The sequence below is a fragment of the Nerophis lumbriciformis genome, linkage group LG04 (genome assembly GCF_033978685.3).
Source record: "Nerophis lumbriciformis linkage group LG04, RoL_Nlum_v2.1, whole genome shotgun sequence".
Classification (NCBI taxonomy): domain Eukaryota; kingdom Metazoa; phylum Chordata; class Actinopteri; order Syngnathiformes; family Syngnathidae; genus Nerophis; species Nerophis lumbriciformis.
In genome coordinates, this window is record NC_084551.2 from 68,185,001 (window position 1) to 68,210,279 (window position 25,279).

At 37.9% G+C, this 25,279-nt stretch overlaps 1 protein-coding gene across 1 annotated transcript in view; it reads left to right on the plus strand.

Annotated features, from left to right (window-relative positions):
* The window catches only part of LOC140678735 (uncharacterized), a 468,885-nt gene that overhangs the window by 394,180 nt on the left and 49,426 nt on the right, over positions 1-25,279 (plus strand). The gene's annotated exons all lie outside the window — the stretch shown is intronic.

A 25,279-nucleotide genomic window follows, 5' to 3' on the forward strand; every position in this document is an offset into this window, starting at 1 on the left:
ACAATCAATACAAGTCATCAGAATCAGGTAATACACCAACTTATATTCTTGTCTTCATGAAAGAAAGGAATCTATATGTGTTAAACATGCATGTATATTCATTAAAACACCTTTAACATGTAAACAAAAACGGCAAAATAAATAAATATAAATTATATACTGTATATATATATATATATATATATATATATATATATATATATATATATATATATATATATATATATATATATATATATATATGTGTGTGTGTGTGTATATATATATATATATATATATATATATATATATATATATATATATATATATATATGATATGTGTGTGTATGTTACTCATCAGTTACTCAGTACTTGAGTAGTTTTTTTACAACATACTTTTTACTTTTACTCAAGTAAATATTTGGGTGACTACTCCTTACTTTTACTTGAGTAATAAATCTCTAAAGTAACAGTACTCTTACTTGAGTACAATTTCTGGCTACTCTACCCACCTCTGAACATGACACATAATGTCTGTAACTTTACTAGCTCCTGTAATTTCAATAAACCGGAATGAATAAATAATATGTTAGTGTGTTCTAAGTAATCTACTTTATGAATAATCCTTATAGCTCTTTTCTGTAGTTGATACAGAGAAAGTTGCGGTGCACAAGGAATACAATTTGAAACGTCATTATGCAACTATTATTATTATTATTTAACCAGGTAAAATCCCATTCTCTTTTCCAAGGGAGACCTGGCCAAGAGGGCAGCAGCAAGGTTACATTAAAAACAGTGAACAAATACATAAAACATCACATTTACAACATTAAAACCTGCTCACTAGACATGCTGAGGAGTATGCAAAATACCAGGTAGATGAGAGACTGAACCGGGTTGAAAATTTTAAAACGAGTCTACTGAGGCAACAAGATGTTGGAATAATTGTTTGTAAGTTATCACAAAAGAAACGTTGTATTATGAATGCTGTCTTTCGAGGCCTAACAAGAGGAAGAATGCTCGTGAAACCCCACTGTGATTTCAACACGGACAGATGGCAGGATCTGCTCAACTTCCAGAGGAACTCTCTTTGAAGTGTTAAACAAACTCTCTCTGAAGTATTTCACAAACTCTCTTCCAACTATTTGGTAACCGAGGTCAACGCTGTTTACGACCCGCTGCCCTCTTGAAGTCCCTGTGGTCAGGAGACGGGAGGGGTTATCCATTGTCCTCCAACACCTGCCCCAGCTGGATCCAGGAAGAGCCCAGCCCGAGACATCCTCTTCTTGGACTTCAAAGCGACCGAAAACAATGACTGTTTTACATACTTTCCATTCCTGCTGTGACATGTGTTGGTGCGTGAACATTGAACATCTGAATAAAGGAGTAGACGAAAACCTTCTTCGTCAGAGCGTGGTGCAGGACTGTACAGAGAGTGCAGTGGCCATGTCTCTCCTCAATATTGAGTCCAAATTGAATTCTGTCTCTGTTTGATTCCTTGCCTTTTGTCTTGTTTAATAGATGTCCTCAGTTTTTGAACGTGACACAAGATTTCGTCAAGAAAGCAAGCGAAAATAACGATGCAGCAGTCAAAGCTAGCTACATGGTGAGTGAGATGGTTGCTAGGGCGGGAAAGCCATTCAAAGAAGGTGAATTCATTAAAAAGGTCATGTTAGATTTTTTTTTAAGAAATCTTTTCTTGAGGCCCAGCCTCACCCAGTTTTTGCATCCAGGTAAATTGAGTTTGAGACCCCCTGGTCTAAAGCCTAAAAAAATGATTCATTTTGAAGGTTTGTTTAGCGTTCATTTTGTTATTTTTGCATATGAAAATGGCTCACAAGTGTGAATCGGTCATTCAAAAGACTCAACACTAAAAATATCCTCCCGTTAAATTTTGAATAAGAAACTGTAATAGGAATATAGTTTTATTAACGCAATTCTTAATTCCTAATGCCCAAAGTGTTATCCTGTTATGTCACTTCGGGACAATCGTGTTGAGAGATACAATGGTTAAGAAATATCGTGTGACGACGTATCGGGTTATGTGGTTATGGAATAATGTATTATGACATATCGTCGGTTCGACGCATCATGTTACGACGTATCGTGTTACGTGGTTACGGCCTGTCGTGCTATGACATATCGTGTAACTGCGTGTCATGTTACTCTATATGGTTACGGCGTATCGCGTTACGACGTATTGTGTTATGGCGTACCTGTCATGTCTGTGTAATCATGTTTTGTCTTAGTCATGTTTTGTTTAGTTATTGGACTCTTTAGTTTCTGGCTTTTCACTCCCTTGTCTTGTTTCCATGATTACCCATTAGTTTCACCTGTTCCACGTTTGGACTCATTGTGCACTCTTGTTTGTCACCATAGCAACCCATTAGTTTTCACCTGTCACGTCACGCACCTGTTTCACGTTTTGAGTCACGCACCTGTTTTCGTTAATCACGTCTGTAGTATTTAAGTTCATTGTTTTTCAGTTTGTCTTTCTGGTGACATCCCCACATTTATGCTCTGCACATTTCTGACTCTTTTTTCATGTCCATCGTTCACGCTGCTCCTTTTTGTCCATGCCAAGTAAGTTTTGTTTATTATTGCCACAGTTAGTATTTTTTGTTGTTCATAGTTTTTGCCTTTGTGCAAGTGTTTGGTTTCATAGTTTGTTCTCCGCCATTGTGCGCGCCTTTTGTTTACTTCCTTGTTTTGTATTTATAGTGTTTAAATAAAAATGTACCTTAATTCCCGTCTCGCCCGAGCCAACTTTCCGTTGCCTTCGAGAAAAACTAAACCCCAGGACCAAGTCATGACAGTACCGTGTTACGGCGTACTGTGTTACGACGTATAATATTCTGGCGTAATGTGTGATGGCGTATTGTGTTATGGCGTATCGTGATTACAGCATATCATGGTTACGACATATAATGTTACTGTGTGTCATGTTACGACACATGGTTACGACGTATTGCGTTACAGTGTATCGCATCATGACATACATTGTAATGTACATGCAAATGTATTGACGCTGGTGATATCGCCTTGTCTTTGCTTTGTCTGCGTCACGGCGGTGTTCGGCCTTGGCAGTCAGCAGGCCGCTCCTGGACCCAGACACTGATACCAGACTGGCTTGCAATCTTTTGGATTGCCAGCTTTGCACGGACAAAGAAAAACACCACTTCCGCACAATTGACAATAATTATAGCAACGGCCCTTAAGCATAAAAGTTGTGTGATAATATATACATAACTATTATAACACTGGGTGGACATCCAGCCCCTGTTTTCCAGGCAAGAAAGTTTCTTTCCACCAGAACCTCCTCTGTTTTCAGGTCAACTCTGTCGTAGTAGGGTTGTACGGTACACCGGTACTAGTATAGTATTGCAGTACTAATGAAACAAAAAAGTTAAAGTTAAAGTACCAATGATTGTCACACACACACGAGGTGTGGCGAAATTATTCTCTGCATTTGACCCATCACCCTTGATCACCCCCCGGGAGGGGAGGGGAGCAGTGGGCAGCAGCGGTGGCCACGCCCGGGAATCATTTTTGGTGATTTAACCCCCAATTCCAACCCTTGATGCTAAGTGCCAAGCAAGGAGGTAATGGGTCCCATTTTTATAGTCTTTGGTATGACAATAAAAAACTGATGAACTCACAACCTACCGATCTCAAGGCGGACACTCTAACCACTAGGCCACTGAGTAGGTCCTATATTCTGTTTGAAGAGTACCGGTTCCCGGTTCCTAGGCATTACGGCGCGTCGTCACGTCGTGACATTGCTGGTTTTACGAGCATAGGAGCATGTTCGGCAGCGCACAATTACAGAGTACTTACAAGCAGACGAAGTGTGTAGACAGACGATAAAGGTGAAGCTATAACACTGAAACGCCCTCAGGAAGAGGTGCTTTGAGACGTGGCGAACATCCATCCGCACTTGGCAGTGTTTTAGCTACTTCTAAATCACTAATCCTCGCCTCCATGGCGACAAATAAAGTGAGTATCAAAATAGCCACCCTTTGCTCTGATTGGCAGTCTCTCAATGAGCTAACTCTTTCAAGACTGTTGGGAAACCATTTCAGGTGACTGCCTCTTGAAGCTCATGGAGAGAATGCCAAGAGTGTGCAAAGCAGTAATCCGAGCAACGGGTGGCTATTTTGAAGAAACTAGAATATAAAACATGTTTTCAGATATTTCACCTAAAGGGGAACATTATCACCAGACCTATGTAAGCGTCAATATATACCTTGATGTTGCAGAAAAAAGACCATATATTTTTTTAACCGATTTCCAAACTCTAAATGGGTGAATTTTGGCGAATTAAACGCTAACGTGGCGTCACATCGGGAAGCGATCCGCCATTTTCTCAAACACCGAGTCAAATCAGCTCTGTTATTTTCCGTTTTTTCGACTGTTTTCCGTACCTTGGAGACATCATGCCTCGTCGGTGTGTTGTCGGAGGGTGTAACAACACCAACAGGGACGGATTCAAGTTGCACCAGTGGCCCAAAGATGCCAAAGTGGCAAGAAATTGGACGTTTGTTCCGCACACTTTACCCACGAAAGCTATGCTACGACAGAGATGGCAAGAATGTGTGGATATCCTGCGACACTCAAAGCAGATGCATTTCCAACCATAAAGTCAAAGAAATCTGCCGCCAGACCCCCATTGAATCTGCCGGAGTGTGTGAGCAATTCAGGGACAAAGGACCTCGCTAGCACGGCAAGCAATGGCGGCAGTTTGTTCCAGCAGACGAGCGAGCTAAACCCCCTGGATGTCTTGGCTCACACCGTCCCTTATGCCACCGAAGATGATCAAGAGAAGAATATCCACCCTAGCTTCCCTGGCCTGCTGACATCAACTCCAAAACTGGACAGATCAGCTTTCAGGAAAAGAGCGCGGATGAGGGTATGTCTACAGAATATATTAATTGATGAAAATTGGGCTGTCTGCACTCTCAAAGTGCATGTTGTTGCCAAATGTATTTCATATGCTGTAAACCTAGTTCATAGTTGTTAGTTTCCTTTAATGCCAAACAAACACATACCAATCGTTGGTTAGAAGGCGATCGCCGAATTCGTCCTCGCTTTCTCCCGTGTCGCTGGCTGTTGTGTCGTTTTCGTGGGTTTCGCTTGCATACGGTTCAAACCGATATGGCTCAATAGCTTCAGTTTCTTCTTCAATTTGGTTTTCGCTACCTGCCTCCACACTACAACCATCCGTTTCAATACATGCGTAATCTGTTGAATCGCTTAAGCCGCTGAAATCCGAGTCTGAATCCGAGCTAATGTCGCTATAGCTTGCTGTTCTTTCCACCATGTTTGTTTGTGTTGGCATCACTATGTGACGTCACAGGAAAATGGACGGGTGTATATAACGATGGTTAAAATCAGGCACTTTGAAGCTTTTTTTAGGGATATTGCGTGATGGGTAAAATTTTGAAAAAAACTTCGAAAAATAAAATCAGCCACTGGGAACTGATTTTTAATGGTTTTAACCATTCTGAAATTGTGATAATGTTCCCCTTTAAGTACATAACTCCACATGTGTTTATTCGTAGTTTTGATGTGACAATCTACAATGTAAATAGTCGTGGAAATAAAGAAAACACATTGAAAATAGAAGGTGTGTCCAAACTTTTAGCCTGTACTGTATATTGTTGAGGCTGCAAACTATTTTGCAACATAGATTTTACGACATATTGCCCATCCCTATTCGGAGAATATGGAAGTCGCGTCCTAGCGAGTGCCGCTGATCACACACTTTCACAGGAGTCTGCCGTTCAGAGTTCAACAAGGTTTTCTTAACCATCAATAGTTTTTGCTGTTTTGACTTTTCAACCTCTAATCACCTGCCAGCTGTGTCTCGCCGTCCCATCTGATGGTGCTCTGTCTCAGCATCATGGACAGAGGTGGTGACTTTTGCTCCTGCAGGCAACGCTGGCTACACCTCCCTCCACAGAGGTCGTCTTGTATTCTAGTCAGTTCGGGTCCGTCAGTGTTGACCCGAATAATCAGAAATTCAAACAGAAAACACTTTTACGAGTGGAAGAATGAGAGTACACTGGTGTCAAACACCAATTAGTGGGAGTTTGTCTTAGATGTGATACCTTGTGGTTATCGGCGATGATAAAATGATACCTGCTTCTTGTGTGTAAGCCTGACTCAAATACAACCTCAGCACTGATGAACTTCTCCAAAATGCACATTGTGATGACTTCCAATACAAGATAAGGCTTTGCAAACAGCACAAATCTGGGACAAAGTTATTCATTATTCATTGCGTATTTCCAGGCTTTTCTCGTTTGATTATCCGCTTCCCTCAAACCGCGGCAATCGGTTATCCATAATTCATGCAGGCAATCAGCAATGATGCTGTTACACTAACTTATGTGCTTTTGTTAAACCAAGTGTGGTTTTAAAATAAAGTGTGTCGTATTTCCCTTAAATATATCGAGGTACTCTATGTCGCCATTACTATTTTATTATTTAGATTACCAGTGTTGGGTTGATTACTAAAAACCAGTAACTAATTATAGTTACTAGTTAATTTATTGCAAAAGTAACTCAGCTACTAACTCAGTTACTTACACCAAAAAGTAATGCATTTCTGTGAAAAGTAACTATTTTTAACTATTTATTAAACAAAATCAGTTTTCTTTTAAGCAATACGGACATTTATTACAGCTTTTATTTTCACGGACAAATGTAGTTAATCACAGAACTGGCACCCAATGCTATTAAAAAAGGATCGATTTTGAATCGATAAATCGTTTTGAAACGAGAATTAAATCTGAATCGAATCATTACCCCCAATAATCACATTTTTGAAGATTCACAGCCCTAATCCCAATGTCCTCCAATAAGCACACAATGTTGGTGGTTTGTGTATTTTAGTGAAGTTATTTACAAAAGGTAAAACATGTGCTACCAGGAGCTAGTAGCTACACAGCAGCTAAGCAGACAAAAGCACACAAGCTAGGCATAGGTAATATGTGTCTTTAATTAATCACGTGAGTTAATTCATTATTTTAGACAGAGCTAGTATAATAAAAAAATTAAAAAATAAAGCCAAAAAAATTAAAAACTAACATATGAAATAATTAACTATGAATATGCAATATCTTATTCAAATATTCACTAATTAATTTAATTGTGAAATTTATGCTTATTAGTAAATACGTTTTGTGAATGTTGCTATTTGTATACAGTATATATTAGTATAGTATATAAATGATCTCATATTCAATGCATATAATGTATTTCTAAATTTTTTGATTTTAATAATGTATTTTTTTAGATATTGACATAAAAAAGTACATTTGTTTAATATATTTAACTTGTGAATGTTGCTATTAGTATACAGTATATATTAGTATAGTATTTAAATTATCTCATACTCAATGCATATAATGTATTTTTTAATTTTTTGATTTTAATAATGTATTTTTTTAGTTATTGACATAAAAAAGTACATTCGTTTAATATATTTAACTTGTGAATGTTGCTATTAGTATATAGTATATATTAGTATAGTATTTAAATTATCTCATACTCAATGCATATCATGTATTTTTTTATTTTAATAATGTATATTTTGAATTATTGACATAAAAAATGTACATTCGTTTAATAAATTTAACTTGTTAATGTTGCTAGTAGTATACAGTATATATTAGTATAGTATTTAATCTATCTCATACTCAATGCATATAATGTATTTTTTAATTTTTTGTTTTTAATGTATTTTTTAATTATTGACATAAAAAAAGTACATTCGTTTAATAGATTTAACTTGTTAATGTTGCTATTAGTATATAGTATATATTAGTATAGTATTTAAATTATCTCATACTCAATGCTTATAATGTATTTTTTTAATTTTTTGATTTTAATGTATTTTTTTAAATTATTGACATAAAAAAGTACATTCGTTTAATAGATTTAACTTGTGAATGTTGCTTTTAGTATATAGTATATATTAGTATAGTATTTAAATTATCTCATACTCAATGCATATCATGTATTTTTGATTTTTTTGATTTTAATAATGTATTTTTTTAGTTATTGACATAAAAAAAGTACATTTGTTTAATAGATTTAACTTGTTAATGTTGCTATTAGTATATAGTATATATTAGTATAGTATTTAAATTATCTCATACTAAATGCATATAATGTATTTTTTTATTTTTTTTATTTTAATAATTAATTTTTTTAATTATTGACATAAAAAAGTAAATTTTTTTAATAGATTTAACTTGTGAATGTTGCTATTAGTATATAGTGTATATTAGTATAGTATTTAAATTATCTCATACTCAATGCATATCATGCATTTTTTGATTTTTTGATTTTAATAAAGTATTTTTTAATTATTGACATAAAAAAAAGTACATTTGTTTAATATATTTAACTTGTGAATGTTGCTATTAGTATATAGTATATATTAGTATAGTATTTAAATGATCTCATACTCAATGCATATCATGTATTTTTTTATTTTTTTATTTTAATAATGTATTTTTTTAGTTATTGACATAAAAAAAGTACATTTGTTTAATAGATTTAACTTGTTAATGTTGCTATTAGTATATAGTGTATATTAGTATAGTATTTAAATTATCTCATACTCAATGCATAACATGTATTTTTTATTTATTTTAATTTTAATAATGTATATTTTTAATTATTGACATAAAAAAAGTACATTCGTTTAATAGATTTAACTTGTGAATGTTGCTTTTAGTATATAGTATATGATAGTATAGTATTTAAATGATCTCATACTCAATGCATATCATGTATTTTTTTATTTTTTTATTTTAATAATGTATTTTTTAGTTATTGACATAAAAAAAGTACATTTGTTTAATAGATTTAACTTGCTAATGTTGCTATTAGTATATAGTATATATTAGTATAGTATTTAAATGATCTCATACTCAATGCATATAATGTCTTTTTTTATTTTAATAATTTATTTTTTAAATTATTGACATAAAAAATGTACATTTGTTTAATAGATTTAACTTGTGAATGTTGCTATTAGTATATAGTGTATATTAGTATAGTATTTAAATTATCTCATACTCAATGCATATCATGTATTTTTTAATTTTTTGATTTTAATAATGTATTTTTTTAGTTATTGACATAAAAAAAGTACATTTGTTTAATAGATTTAACTTGTGAATGTTGCTATTAGTATATAGTATATATTAGTATAGTATTTAAATTATCTCACACTCAATGCATAACATGTATTTTTTATTTATTTTAATTTTAATAATGTATATTTTTAATTATTGACATAAAAAAAGTACATTCGTTTAATAGATTTAACTTGTGAATGTTGCTTTTAGTATATAGTTTGTATTAGTATAGTATTTAAATTATCTCATACTCAATGCATATCATGTATATTTTAATTTTTTGAATTTAATAATGTATTGTTTTAATTATTGACATAAAAAAAGTACATTCGTTTAATAGATTTAACTTGTTAATGTTGCTATTAGTATATAGTATATATTAGTATAGTATTTAAATTATCTCATACTCAATGCATATCATGTATTTTTTAATTTTTTGATTTTAACAATGTATTTTTTTAGTCATTGACATAAAAAAAGTACATTCATTTAATAGATTTTTACTTGTGAATGTTGCTGTTAGTATATAGTATATATTAGTATAGTATTTAAATTATCTCATACTCAATGCATATAATGTATTTTTTTATTTTTTTTATTTTAATAATTTATTTTGTTAATTATTGACATAAAAAAGTACATTCGTTTAATATATTTAACTTGCGAATGTTGCTATTAGTATACAGTATATATTAGTATAGTATTTAAATTATCTCATACTAAATGCATATAATGTATTTTTTTATTTTTTTATTTTAATAAAGTATTTTTTAATTATTGACATAAAAAAAAGTACATTTATTTAATAGATTTAACTTGGATTACTAAAATGTATTATTTAATGGTTGTATTTTTTTAATGGACTTACAGTGTATTACATATTGATTTGGCACTTTTAAAATGCTATTCGAAGCCCTAGGTTAAATTATTTATTATATATTTGTTTTTTTAATTGTATATGTGTTTAAAATTTGGCACCCACCTCCCTCCATAGGTATGAATTAGGGATGTCCGATAATGGCTTTTTGCCGATATCCGATATTCCGATATTGTCCAACTCTTTAATTACCGATACCGATATCAACCGATATATATAGAAGTGGAATTAACACAATATTGTGCCTAATTTGTACAACCAGGTATGGTGAAGATAAGGCACTTTTTTTTAAAATAATAATTAAATTAAATAATTAAATTAAAAACATTTTCTTAATTAAAAAAGAAAGTAAAACAATATAAAAACAGTTACATTGAAACTAGTAATTAATGAATTAATTATTAGTGGACCAGCATGTGTGCTTACGGACTGTATCCCTTGCAGAATGTATTGATATATATTGATATATAATGTAGGAACCACAATATTAATAACAGAAAGAAACAACCCTTTTGTGTGAATGAGTGTAAATGGGGGAGGGAGGTTTTTTGGGTTGGTGTAGTAATTGTAAGTGTATCTTGTGTTTTTATGTTGATTTAGTAAAAAAAACAAAAAAAACCAAAATAAAACGATACCGATAATTAAAAAAAAACGATACCGATAATTTCCGATATTAAATTTTAACGCATTTATCGACATCTCTACTTGTAACGGTACATAATATATCAATATATGCCTAATAATATTATTACACTATTGTCTATACATGTCATTATTGAAAATGTTTACAAAAATATTTTTTTAAAAAGGGTAGATTTTTTTTCTGCAAAAAAACTGACATCTCAGAATTTTACCATAAAATGTACAGTATTTTCTTTTGTGTTTTTTTATTTTTATTTTTACAATATATTACTGTAAATGGAAAAAACAATACCACTGTTATTACGGTAAAATTCTGGCAATTAAAGGGGAACATTATCACAATTTCAGAAGGGTTAAAACCATTAAAAGAAACAACCCTTTTGTGTGAATGAGGGAGTTTTTTTGGGTTGGTGCACTAATTGTAAGTGTATCTTGTGTTTTTATGTTGATTTAATAAAAAAAAAAAAAATAAAAATAAAAAAAAAACGATACCGATAATAAAAAAAAACCGATACCGATAATTTCCGATATTAAATTTTAACGCATTTAACGAGATGTCCGATATTATCGGACATCTCTAGTATGAAGGTGTACTATTTGGTGGCAATGGTAGTAAAAAGGCTGCACTTTCAGCACTGAAACAAGCAGAGAAACCAAACATCTGGCTCCAAAAACCATGTGTACAAATTCCATTAGGCTCAACGTTTAACGTACTTACTCTCTAATGAGACATGCTTCTAACTTTATCACGCCGCCCTCCCGCCATCAGTCCGGCGGAACCGTCCACGCTTGTGAACATTTTCCAAAAGCCACAGAGCGAGGCGAGTCTTATCGAGGGAAGACAGATGGTAGGTGTCGATAGTTGACAGACATGCTTATAACGGATTTAAGGATTTATCTCCAATCATTTCATGGGGGTATGAAAAAATATTAAGAAAAAATCTTCAAGGCAACAAAAGGCCAGAGACGCAGAGGGGTTGCGGCTGTGATTTGAAGGCCAATTTTGGCATCAAAAAGGGGAATTTCAGACATCTGATGGGAGAGCTGCAGCAAGGCCAGACTCACCTGCTGGGACGCTGAAGAACTAAATATGCATGATAGAACCCAGCCATGATAGCAGAGAATTTCCTTTTTGGCTCTGACATCAGCACATTGTTTTGTTGGATGCGATGTGAGAGGCAATGTCTCGCCCCCTCAAGTCAAAATGTTTGAAGTTGAAAAAGTACATTTTAAATATATCCACAAAATATACAAAACCCAAAAGCAGTGAAGTTGTCACGTTGTGTAAATGGTAAATAAAAACAGAATACAATGATTTGAAAATCCTTTTCAACTTATATTTGTCAAGACTTGGACTTTGGCTTGGTTTGTTCTCCCGAGGTGCAAGTGAATTGGATTGGCATGGAACCGGCATGAAAAAAGAGTAGCAAGGGTCATAAGGGTGTGGAGAGTGTGCAGGAGCATAAATGCGGGGATGTCGTCAGGACGAACGACAGAAAATGAAAAGCTTAAATAACACAGACATGATTAACGAAAACAGGTGCGTGACTCAAAACGTGAAACAGGTGCGTGACGTGGCAGGTGAAAACTAATGGGTTGCTATGGTGACAAACAAGAGTGCACAATGAGTCCAAACGTGGAACAGGTGAAACTAATGGGTAATCATGCAAACAAGACAAGGGAGTGAAAAGCCAGAAACTAAACAAAACATGACTAAGACAAAACATGATTACACAGACATGACAATATTCAATTGAATAGACTGCAAAGACAAGATATTCAACATTCAAACTGGAAAACGTTGTGTTTTTTTTGCAAATATTAGCTCATTTGGAATTTGATGCCTGCAACATGTTTCAAAAAAGCTGGCACAAGTGACAAAAAAAGAGTGAGAAAGATGAGGGATGCTCATCAAACACTTATTTGGAACATCCCATCCATCCATCCATCTTCTTCCGCTTATCCGAGGTCGGATCGCGGGGGCAGCAGCCTAAGCAGGGAAGCCCAGACTTCCCTCTCCCCAGCCACTTCGTCCAGCTCCTCCCGGGGGATCCCGAGGCGTTCCCAGGCCAGCCGGGAGACATAGTCTACCCAACGTGTCCTGGGTCTTCCCCGCGGCCTCCTACCGGTCGGACGTGCCCGAAACACCTCCCGAGGGAGGCGATCGGGTGGCATCCTGACCAGATGCCCGAACCACCTCATCTGGCTCCTCTCCATGTGGAGGAGCAGCGGCTTTACTTTGAGCTCCCCCCGGATGACAGAGCTTCTCACCCTATCTCTAAGGGAGATAGGGTGGAGGAAACTCATTTCGGCCGTGATCTTGTCCTTTCGGTCATAACCCAAAGCTCATGACCATAGGTGAGGATGGGAACGTAGATCGACCGGTAAATTGAGAGCTTTGCCTTCCGGCTCAGCTCCTTCTTCACCACAACGGATCGATACAGCGTCCGCATTACTGAAGACGCCGCACCGATCCGCCTGTCGATCTCACGATCCACTCTTCCCTCACTCGTGAACAAGACTCCGAGGTACTTGAACTCCTCCACTTGGGGCTAGGGTCTCCTCCACAACCCGGAGATGGCACTCCACCCTTTTCCGGGCGAGAACCATGGACTCGGACTTGGAGGTGTTGATTCCCATCCCAGTCGCTTCATACTCGGCTGCGAACCGATCCGGTGAGAGCTGAAGATCCTGGCCAGATGAAGCCATCAGGACCACATCATCTGCAAAAAGCAGAGACCTAATCCTGCAGCCACCAAACCAGATCCCCTCAACGCCTTGACTGCGCCTAGAAATTCTGTCCATAAAAGTTCAGAACAGAATGGGTGACAAAGGGCAGCCTTGGCGGAGTCCAACCCTCACTGGAAACGTGTCCGACTTACTGCCGGCAATGCGGACCAAGCTCTGACACTGATCATACAGGGAGCGGACAGTCCGATACCCCATACTCTCTGAGCACTCCCCACAGGACTTCCCGAGGTACACGATCGAATGCCTTCTCCAAGTCCACAAAGCACATGTAGACTGGTTGGGCAAACTCCCATGCACCCTCAAGGACCCTGCCGAGAGTATAGAGCTGGTCCACAGTTCCACGACCAGGACGAAAACCACACTGTTCCTCCTGAATCCGAGGTTTGACTATCCAGGTTCGACTTATTTGGAACATCCCACAGGTGAACAGGCTAATTGGGAACAGGTGGGTGCCATGATTGGGTATAAAAGTAGCTTCCATGAAATGCTCAGTCATTCACAAACAAGGACGGGGCGAGGGTCACCACTTTGTCAACAAATGCGTGAGAAAATTGTGGAACAGTTTAAGAACAACGTTTCTCAATGAGCTATTGCAAGGAATTTAGGGATTTCACCATCTGCGGTCCGTAATATCAGCAAAAGGTTCAGAGAATCTGGAGAAATCACTGCACGTAAGCGATGATATTACGGGCGTTCGCTCCCTCAGGCGGTTTTAAGCGACATCAGTGTGTAAAGGATATCACCACATGGGCTCAGGAACACTTCCGTAAACCACTGTCAGTAATTACAGTTTGTCACTACATCTGTAAGTGCAAGTTGAAACTCTACTATGCAAAGTCAAAGTTATTAATCAACAACACCCAGAAACGCCGTCGGCTTCGCTGGGCTGTTGTTAAAGTGGAAAAGTGTTCCGTGGTCTGACGAGTCCACATTTCTCCCATTGAAAATGTGTGGCGTATTATGAAACCTAAATAATAAATAATTCCTCCTGAAAAGCTTCAAAAATGTGTCTCCTCAGTTCCCAAACGTTTACAGTTTGGGAACTGAGGAACCAGTGCCTCCATGAACTATTCAAAGAACTACTCACCCCCAAATCCTCCACACGACACCTCCGCTCCGGACAGGCTAACCTCCTCCAACCTCCGAGGACAAAGCTACGAACAATGGGAGACCGGGCTTTCTGCTCCGCCGCTCCCAGTCTGTGGAACGCTCTCCCTGACCACCTGAGGGCACCACAGACTGTGGATGCTTTTAAAAAAGGCCAGTAAACCTCTCATGCTGCAGTCGTCGACTCCTGTGTTGTGTGTGGGAGTCATTAATTTTACTTTTTGAAACCGATACCGATCATTTCCGATATTACATTTTAAAGCATTTATCGGCAGGGCGATATTATGGGACATCTCTAGTAAAAAGAGAAACATTTTTTTAAATAAAAATATAGCGATATTTTTTTAATTTTAATAAATGTTGACCATTCTGTATTGCTGATAGAATATTGTTAAAAAGTGAGAGCTCGGGCCCTCAAACTCATGCCATGTTGGCCAAATTGTGCCAACATGGTGACTCACTATAGTAATGTAATATACAAACCCCGTTTCCATATGAGTTGGGAAATTGTGTTAGATGTAAATATAAACAGATTACAATGATTTGCAAATCCTTTTCAAGCCATATTCAGTTGAATATGCTACAAAGACAACATATTTGATGTTCAAACTCATAAACTTTATTTTTTTTTTGCAAATAATAATTAACTTAGAATTTCATGGCTGCAACGATCACCACTGTGTTACATGGCCTTTCCTTTTAACAACACTCAGTAAAGGTTTGGGAACTGAGGAGACACATTTTTGAAGCTTCTCAGGTGGAATTCTTTCCCATTCTTGCTTGATGTACAGCTTAAGTTGTTCAACAGTCCGGGGGTCTCCCTTCTGCTATTTTAGGCTTCACATTTTCAATGGGAGACAGGTCTGGACTACAGGCAGGCCAGTCTAGTACCCGCACTCTTTTACTATGAAGCCACGTTGATGTAACACGTGGCTTGGCATTGTCTTGCTGAAATAAGCAGGGGCGTCCATGGTAACGTGGCTTGGACGGCAACATATGTTGCTCCAAAACCTGTATGTACCTTTCAGCATTAATGGTGCCTTCACAGATGTGTAAGTTACCCATGTCTTGGGCACTAATACACCCCCATACCATCACACATGCTGCCTTTTACACTTTGCGCCTAGAACAATCCGGATGGTTCTTTTCCTCTTTGGTCCGGAGGACACCACGTCCACAGTTTCCAAAAACAATTTGAAATGTGGACTCGTCAGACCACAGAACACTTTTGCATTTTGCATCAGTCCATCTTAGATGAGCTCAGGCCCAGCGAAGCCGACGGCGTTTCTGGGTGTTGTTGATAAACGGTTTTCGTCCTTGCATAAGAGAGTTTTAACTTGCACTTACAGATGTAGCGACCAACTGTAGTTACTGATAGTGGGTTTCTGAAGTGTTCCTGAGCCCATGTGGTGATATCCTTTACACACTGATGTCGCTTGTTGATGCAGTACAGCCTGAGGGATCGAAGGTCACGGGCTTAGCTGCTTACGTGCAGTGATTTCTCCAGATTCTCTGAACCCTTTGATGATATTACGGAGCGTAGATGGTGAAATCCCTAAATTCCTTGCAATAGCTGCTTGAGAAAGGTTTTTCTTAAACTGTTCAACAATTTGCTCACGCATTTGTTGACATCCTTGTTTGTTAATGACTGAGCATTTCATGGAATCTACTTTTATACCCAATCATGGCACCCACCTGTTCCCAATTAGCCTGCACACCTGTGGGATGTTCCAAATAAGTGTTTGATGAGCATTCCTCAACTTTATCAGTATTTATTGCCACCTTTCCCAACTTCTTTGTCACGTGTTTCTGCCATCAAATTCTAAAGTTAATGATTATTTGCACAAAAAAAATAAAGTTTATCAGTTTGAACATCAAATATGTTGTCTTTGTAGCATATTCAACTGAATATGGGTTGAAAAGGATTTGCAAATCATTGTATTCCCAACTCATATGGAAACGGGGTTTGTATGTTGGCAAAACATTATTATTTGATATGCTATGATATATTAATGAATATGTTTGATAGAACAAAGTGTGACACGTCCCTCTTGAATATACAAAGAGGACTATAGGTGACAACATGATTTAATGTTTGCATCTTAAGCACACCTGCTAGACACACTGTCGTCAACTACTTTCAACCTCGCCTGACGCCGCCGCGTCAAATTGATTCCGCCCCGACCGCTTGACGTCCCCACAGACTTGGCATCTCATCGGCTTCAGCAAAAGCTGCTTGAACTGCGGCGGCGTTAATGTGAACTGATCTCACCTCTCAAGGCCGCGCCGTTTTGCTCATGTCGACAGGTGTGCTTTTGTACGTTCACATTATCATCATGAATGAATGAAGGTTTGGTACTCTAGCACATGTTCATTCAAAGCCTGAAACGCCTTCTATATACAATTATACACTGTTTGGAGTATAGTTGGACTAAGTTGTTTAAATGTACGCTATCAATCTACAAAAAAAAAGATCCATACCACATAGTCATGAATTAACCAGTACAAAAGCCAAAAGCAGTGAAGTTGTCACGTTGTGTAAATGGTAAATAAAAAGAGAATACAACAAATCCTTTTCAACTTATATTCAATTGAATAGACTGCAAAGACAAGATATCGAACTAAAAAACTTTATTTTATTTTTTTTGCAAATAATCATTAATTTATTGGCAGCAACATATATATTTTATTGATAATGGGACAAGCAGTAGAAAATGGATGGATGGTACTTTTTTGTCACTTATTGTTTGTCTTTGGTGCACTAATGTGTATATTATAGGCCATTAGTTCTTTGTTTTATTTTTGCAAGAAATATATATCTATTTTTATATTGCTATTTTTATCTTTGGTATGCAAAAAGTCAGTGTTCAAAAACGAGAAAAAAAAAATGCAAAAATGAGGGGTATTTTATTTGAACTAAGCTAAATTATTTGCCAATAGAACATCGGCTTGTCAAGACTTTCCAAAACAAGTAAAATTAAAGCTGCAAGCAGCGTTGGTCGGGCCCGCGTATTTGGCAGGTGCTAGTCCTAAGTGTCCCAATACTTTTGTATACTTTTATTGTGAAGTGTCCCAAGACTTTTGTGTAGTGTACCTACCTTGTCTGCATAGTTTGGCCATGCTGGTGCTTCCTGCTTTTAAGCAGCCATCTTAAAAAAACAGCAGTGCAGCAGCATTAGCGCAGCGGTTCTTTGAAGGGTCATAAAATCAAAACCGGAGCAGTTATTAAAACTCTTTCAATAACTTTTAATCAAAAGGGTTCAATCACTCTCCTGTGTTAGTTTGAAGCCCAAACGACAAACACGCTCAGAGGAGATAATGTTTGAAGAAAGGTGACCGGTTTTTACAAAAATGTTGTTTAGAAGGGGGAATAGCAAACTTCCAGTAGATTTTTGCTGGGGCTTGTCAATTTATGAAATGTAGGTCTAAGTGAGACCTACATTGAGGTTTTCGTTTCATGTCTCTCCGACCTTCCCAGTGGGAGTTACAGGCAGTTTTGTCATTGTTTTCTTCCGAGGAGCAGTTTTTTCTGCGTTTTATTAAAAAATTGCGGTAGAGCACAATTTTGAGATTTGGGGTTAGGTTTTTTTCATTAAATCACAATTTTAGCCAGTCCTGATGTGTGTGTTCAGTTTGGTGAGTTTTGAAGCATGTTAAGGGGGTCAAATTACAGCTCAAAGAGGCAAAAGTTACTGTTTTTAGTACTTTTTTGTCTTGAAGGGGGAATTGCCAACTTCTTGTTGCTTTTAGCCTGAGAATATACAATTGTGAAATGTAGATCTAAGTCAGACCTACATAAAGGTTTTTTGTTTCATGTCTCTCCAACCTTCCTAGTGGGAGTTACAGGCAGCGTAGTTTTTTCTTTTTCCTAGGGGGCGCTAGAGCGCAATTTTGAGTTTTGGGGTTTGGTTTTTTTATTAAAAGGCAATTTTCGCAGGTCCTGATGTGTGGGTCAAATATGGTGAGTTTTGAAGCATGTTAAGTGGGTCAAATTAGTGCTCAAAGAGGCGGCGGAAGAAGAAAGAAAGAATAATAATAAAACCTTACAAATACAATAGGTCCTTATGTCCCATTGCATAAGGACTCCCTTCGGGAGTCCTTTTGCAATGGGCCATTACGGGCCCTAATTAAAGCTGCAAGCAGCATTGGTCGGGCCCACATATTTGGCAGGTGCTAGTCCTAAGTGTCCCAATACTTATATCCAGTTTTAGTCCTAAATTTCCCACTACTTTTGTCAAGTTGTAGTCCTAAGTGTCCCAATACATTTGTCCAGTGTAGGTGTCCCAATACTTTTTTCCAGTGGTAGTCCTAAGTGTCCCAATACTTTTGTCAAGTTGTAGTCCTAAGTGTCCCAATACTTTTGTCCAGTGTAGGTGTCCCAATACTTTTGTCAAGTTGTAGTCCTAAGTGTCCCAATACATTTGTCCAGTGTAGGTGTCCCAATACTTTTGTCCGGTGGTAGTCCTAAGTGTCCCAATACTTTTGTCAAGTTGTAGTCCTAAGTGTCCCAATACTTTTGTCCAGTGTAGGTGTCCCAATACTTTTGTCAAGTTGTAGTCCTAAGTGTCCCAATACTTTTGTCAAGTTGTAGTCCTAAGTGTCCCAATACTTCTGTCCAGAGAAGGTGTCCCAATACTTTTGTCCAGTTTTATTCCTAAGTGTCTCAATACTTATGTCCAATTTTCGTCCTAAGTGTCCCAATACTTTTGTCAAGTTGTAGTCCGAAGTGTCCCAATACTTCTGTCCAGAGAAGGTGTCCCAATACTTTTGTCCAGTTTTATTCCTAAGTGTCTCAATACTTATGTCCAATTTTCGTCCTAAGGGTCCCAATACTTTTGTCAAGTTTTAGTCCTAAGTGTCCCAATACTTTTGTCAAGTTTTAGTCCTAAGTGTCCCAATACTTTTGTCAAGTTGTAGTCCTAAGTGTCCCAATACTTTTGTCCAGTGTAGGTGTCCCAATACTTTTGTCAAGTTTTAGTCCTAAGTGTCCCAATACTTTTGTCAAGTTGTAGTCCTAAGTGTCCCAATACTTCTGTCCAGAGAAGGTGTCCCAATACTTTTGTCCAGTTTTATTCCTAAGTGTCTCAATACTTATGTCCCATTTTCGTCCTAAGTGTCCCAATACTTTTGTCAAGTTGTAGTCCGAAGTCGACTTTGACGGCACATAAAATCCAAACCGGAGCAGTAATTAAAACTCTTTGGTCAACGTTTAATCAAAAGGGTTCAATCTCTCTCCTGTGCTAGTTTGAAGCCGACACGACAAGCGCGCTCAGAGGAGATAATGTTTGAAAAAAGGTGACCGGTTTTTACAAAACCTTTGTTTTGAAGGGGGAATTGCAAACTTTCTGTTGATTTTTGCTGGGGGTTATTAGTTAATGAAATGTAGGTCTAAGTGAGAACTACATAGAGGTTTTTGTTTCATGTCTCTAAGACATTTCTACTGGAAGTTACAGGCAGTTTTGTCTGAGTTTTCTTCCTAGGAGCAGTTGTGTCTGTGTTTTCTTCCTAGGGGGTGCTAGAGCGCATTTTTGCGCTGGAAGTTACAGGCAGTTTTGTCTGAGTTTAGTTTTATTTGAACTAAGCTAAATTATCTGCCCATAGAACAAGAACATTCGGCTTCTCAAGACCTTCCAAAACAAGTAAAATTAAAGCTGCAAGCAGCGATGGACGGGACCGACTTTGACGGCACATACAATCCAAACCGGAGCAGTAATTAAAACTCTTTGGTCAACTTTTAATCAAAAGGGTTCAATCTCTCTCCTGTGCTAGTTTGAAGCCGACACGACAAGCGCGCTCAGAGGAGATAATGTTTGAAAAAAGGTGACCGGTTTTTACAAAACCTTTGTTTTGAAGGGGGAATTGCAAACTTTCTGTTGATTTTTGCTGGGGGTTATTAGTTAATGAAATGTAGGTCTAAGTGAGAACTACATAGAGGTTTTTGTTTCATGTCTCTAAGACATTTCTACTGGAAGTTACAGGCAGTTTTGTCTGAGTTTTCTTCCTAGGAGCAGTTGTGTCTGTGTTTTCTTCCTAGGGGGTGCTAGAGCGCATTTTTGCGCTGGAAGTTACAGGCAGTTTTGTCTGAGTTTAGTTTTATTTGAACTAAGCTAAATTATCTGCCCATAGAACAAGAACATTCGGCTTCTCAAGACCTTCCAAAACAAGTAAAATTAAAGCTGCAAGCAGCGATGGACGGGACCGACTTTGACGGCACATACAATCCAAACCGGAGCAGTAATTAAAACTCTTTGGTCAACTTTTAATCAAAAGTGTTCAATCTCTCTCCTGTGCTAGTTTGAAGCCAACACGACAAGCGCGCTCAGAGGAGATCATGTTTGAAAAAAGGTGACCGGTTTTTACAAAACTTTTGTTTTGAAGGGGGAATTGCAAACTTCTTGTTAATTTTTGCTGGCATTGAATTGCTTAAATAAGCAGGGGCGTCCATGTAAAAGACATTGCTTGGAACATATGTTGCTCTAAAACCTTTATGTACCTTTCAGCATTCATGGCGCCTTCACAGATGTGTAAGTTACCCATGTCTTGGGCACTAATACACCCCCATACCATCACACATGCTGCCTTTTACACTTTGCGCCGAGAACAGTCCGGATGGTTCTTTTCCTCTTTGGTCCGGAGGACACGACGTCCACAGTTTCCAAAAACAATTTGAAATGTGGACTCGTCAGACCACAGAACACTTTTCCACTTTGCATCAGTCCATCTTAGATGAGCTCGGTCAGGCGCAGTTGGCGGCATTTCTGGGTGTTGTTGATAAATGGCTTTTGCTTTTTTAGTAAAAAGTCGTTGTCGCAATTGTTGGATATGAATTTAAACCATAACAAAGCATGCATCAATATAGCTCTTGTCTCAAAGTAGGTGTACTGTCACCCCCTGTCACATCACACCCTGACTTATTTGTACTTGTTTTGCTGTTTTCCTGTGTAGTGTTTTAGTTCTTGTCTTGCGCTCCTATTTTGGTGGCTTTTTCTCTTTTTTTGGTATTTTCCTGTAGCAGTTTCATGTCTTCCTTTGAACAATATTTCCCGCATCTACTTTGTTTTAGCAATCAAGAATATTCCAGTTGTTTTTAATCCTTCTTTGTGGGGACATTGTTGATTGTCATGTCATGTTTGGATGTACTTTGTGGACGCCGTCTTTGCTCCACATTAAGTCTTTGCTGTCGTCCAGCATTCTGTTTTTGTTTACTTTGTAGCCAGTTCAGTTTTAGTTTCGTTCTGCAAAGCCTTCCCTAAGCATAGCATATGTCTTTATTGTCATTGCACAAGTACAACAAAACTTTTTTTTCAACACAAACCCGTTCAAGATTAGACAAACAAACAGTGTACAGGGTTACAGAACAGGAACGCCGATAGGTCGCCACAAGGCAAAAGATGGGAAAAAGGTAAAACGCTGGGGAAGGATGAGTAAAAAAATACAATCTGGACTGGGCTCCTAAGGGGGCCCAGTCTGGAGTGGGAAAAAACCTCCATAGCAAAGCACATATACATATTACAACATACATCTTGAGATATCTAGCAACAGAGGGAAGGGAGTGCGGGGTCATGGTGGTAGGCCGCAGCTCTCAGGCGCTGACCATCCTTTCATCACCTCTATGGGATTTGCGTCGAGGGCGTTCGATTGGGGTGGGTGGGTATGTATGTGTGTGGCGTATATTTTTGTGGATGCATGTTTGTGTGTAAGCCTGCAGTGTGTGTCTGTTCCGCGGCCTTGATGTCGTGCAGTCGCTAGTCCAAAGTCAACAACAACAGGTGTGTGTCCATGAGAGACAAAAAGGGAGTTTGTTGTGTCCAAGCCTCAATGCCTTTTCTTAAGGGCACTCACCTTTTGTTTATTTTTTGGTTTAAGCATAAGACACCTTTTTACCTGCATCTACAAAGCAATTATCTACCGGCTGCCACCTACTGATATGGAAGAGTATTACACGGTTACTCTGCCGAGCTCTAGACAGCACCGACACTCAACAAAAAGTCATTGTTGCAATTGTTGGATATGACTTTGTCATGTCTGTGTTGATCATGTTTTTGTTTTAGTCATGTTTTGTTTCGTTTAGTTATTGGACTTTTTAGTTCCTGCTTTTCACTCCCTTGTCTTGTTTCCATGGTTACCCATTAGTTTCACCTGTTCCACGTTTGGACTCATTGTGCACTCTTGTTTGTCACCATAGCAACCCATTAGTTTTCACCTGCCCTCACGACTCACACACCTGTCTTTAATCATGTCACTATTATTTAAACCCATTGTTGCCAGGAAGTCTCCCCGGCAACATCATACCCCTGACACACTCTCCACACACCCTTATGACCCTGGCTGCTCTTTTTCATGCCGTTTTCTCGTCCAAGTAAGTTTTCTTTATTCATGCCATAGTTTGCAAGTTTTGTTTCATTGTTCATAGTTTCTGCCTTTGTGCACGTTTTGTGTTTATAGTCAAGTTTTGTACTTCCGCCCTTGTGCGCGCCTTTTGTTTATTCTTTTTTTGAGTGTTAAAATCAAATATGTATTCACCTGCACGTCATGCCTGGTCCAAATCATTTGCACCTCGGGAGAACAAACCATGCCATAGTCCAAGTTTTGACAGACTTTAAACCATAACCAAACATGCATCAATATAGCTCTTGTCTCAAAGTAGGTGTATTGTCACGACCTGTCACATCACACCCTGACTTATTTTGAGTTTTTTGCTCTTTTCCTGTGTGTAGTGTTTTACTTCTGGTCTTACGCTCCTATTTTGGTGGCTTTTTCTCTTGTTTTGGTATTTTCCTGTAGCTGTTTCATGTCTTCCTAAGAGCGATCGACTTTGTTTTAGCAATCGAGAATATTTCAGTTGTTTTTAATCCTTCCTTGTGGGGACATTGTTGATTGTCATGTCATGTTCGGATGTACATTGTGGACGCCGCCTTCGCTCCACAGTAAGTCTTTGCTGTCGTCCAGCATTCCGTTTTTGTTTACTTTGTAGCCAGTTCAGTTTTAGTTTTGTTCTACATAGCCTTCACTAAGCTTCAATGCCTTTTCTTAAGGGCACTCACCTTTTGTTTATTTTTGGTTTAAGCATAAGACACCTTTTTACCTGCATTTCCAAAGCAATTAGCTACCTGCTGCCACCTACTGATATGGAAGAGTATTACACGGTTACTCTGCCGAGCTCTAGACAGCACCGACACTCAACAACAACACATCATTTGCAGACTATAATTACTGGTTTGCAAAAAATGTTTTTAACGCAAATAGGTGAAATTCGATAATCTCTCACGGCAAACCAGACTGTAGGAGTTTCATGTCTTCCTTTGAGCGATCTACTTTGTTTTAGCAATCAAGAATATTTCAGTTGTTTTTAATCTTTCTTTGTGGGGACATTGTTGATTGTCATGTCATGTTCGGATGTACATTGTGGACGCCGTCTTCGCTCCACATTAAGTCTTTGCTGTCGTCCAGCATTCCGTTTTTGTTTACTTTGTAGCCAGTTCAGTTTTAGTTTTGTTCTGCATAGCCTTCCCTAAGCTTCAATGCCTTTTCTTAGGGGCACTCACCTTTTGTTTATTTTTGGTTTAAGCATAAGACACCTTTTTACCTGCATTTCCAAAGCAATTAGCTACCGGCTGCCACCTACTGATATGGAAGAGTATTACACGGTTACTCTGCCGAGCTCTAGACAGCACCGACACTCAACAACAACACATCATTTGCAGACAATAATTACTGGTTTGCAAAAACTGTTCTTAACCCAAATATGTGAAATTAGATAATCTCCCACGGCACACCAGACTGTAGCTGTTTCATGTCTTCCTTTGCGCGATCTACTTTGTTTTAGCAATCGAGAACATTTCAGTTGTTTTTAATCCTTCTTTGTGGGGACATTGTTGATTGTCATGTCAAGTTCGGATGTACATTGTGGACGCCGTCTTTGCTCCACAGTAAGTCTTTGCTGTCGTCCAGCATTCCGTTTTTGTTTACTTTGTAGCCAGTTCAGTTTTAGTTTTGTTCTGCATAGCCTTCACTAAGCTTCAATGCCTTTTCTTAAGGGCACTCACCTTTTGTTTATTTTTGGTTTAAGCATAAGACACCTTTTTACCTGCATTTCCAAAGCAATTAGCTACCTGCTGCCACCTACTGATATGGAAGAGTATTACACTGTTACTCTGCCGAGCTCTAGACAGCACCGACACTCAACAACAACACATCATTTGCAGACTATAATTACTGGTTTGCAAAAACAGTTTTTAACCCAAATATGTGAAATTCGATAATCTCCCACGGCACACCAGACTGTAGCAGTTTCATGTCTTCCTTTGAGCGATCTACTTTGTTTTAGCAATCGAGAACATTTCAGTTGTTTTTAATCCTTCTTTGTGGGGACATTGTAGATTGTCATGTCATGTTCGGATGTACATTGTGGACGCCGCCTTTGCTCCACAGTAAGTCTTTGCTGTCGTCCAGCATTCCGTTTTTGTTTACTTTGTAGCCAGTTCAGTTTTAGTTTTGTTCTGCATAGCCTTCACTAAGCTTCAATGCCTTTTCTTAGGGGCACTCACCTTTTGTTTATTTTTGGTTTAAGCATAAGACACCTTTTTACCTGCATTTCCAAAGCAATTAGCTACCGGCTGCCACCTACTGATATAGAAGAGTATTACACGGTTACGCTGTCGAGCTCTAGACAGCACCGACACTCAACAACAACACATCATTTGCAGACTATAAATACTGATTTGCAAAAACTGTTTTCAACCCAAATATGTGAAATTAGATAATCTCC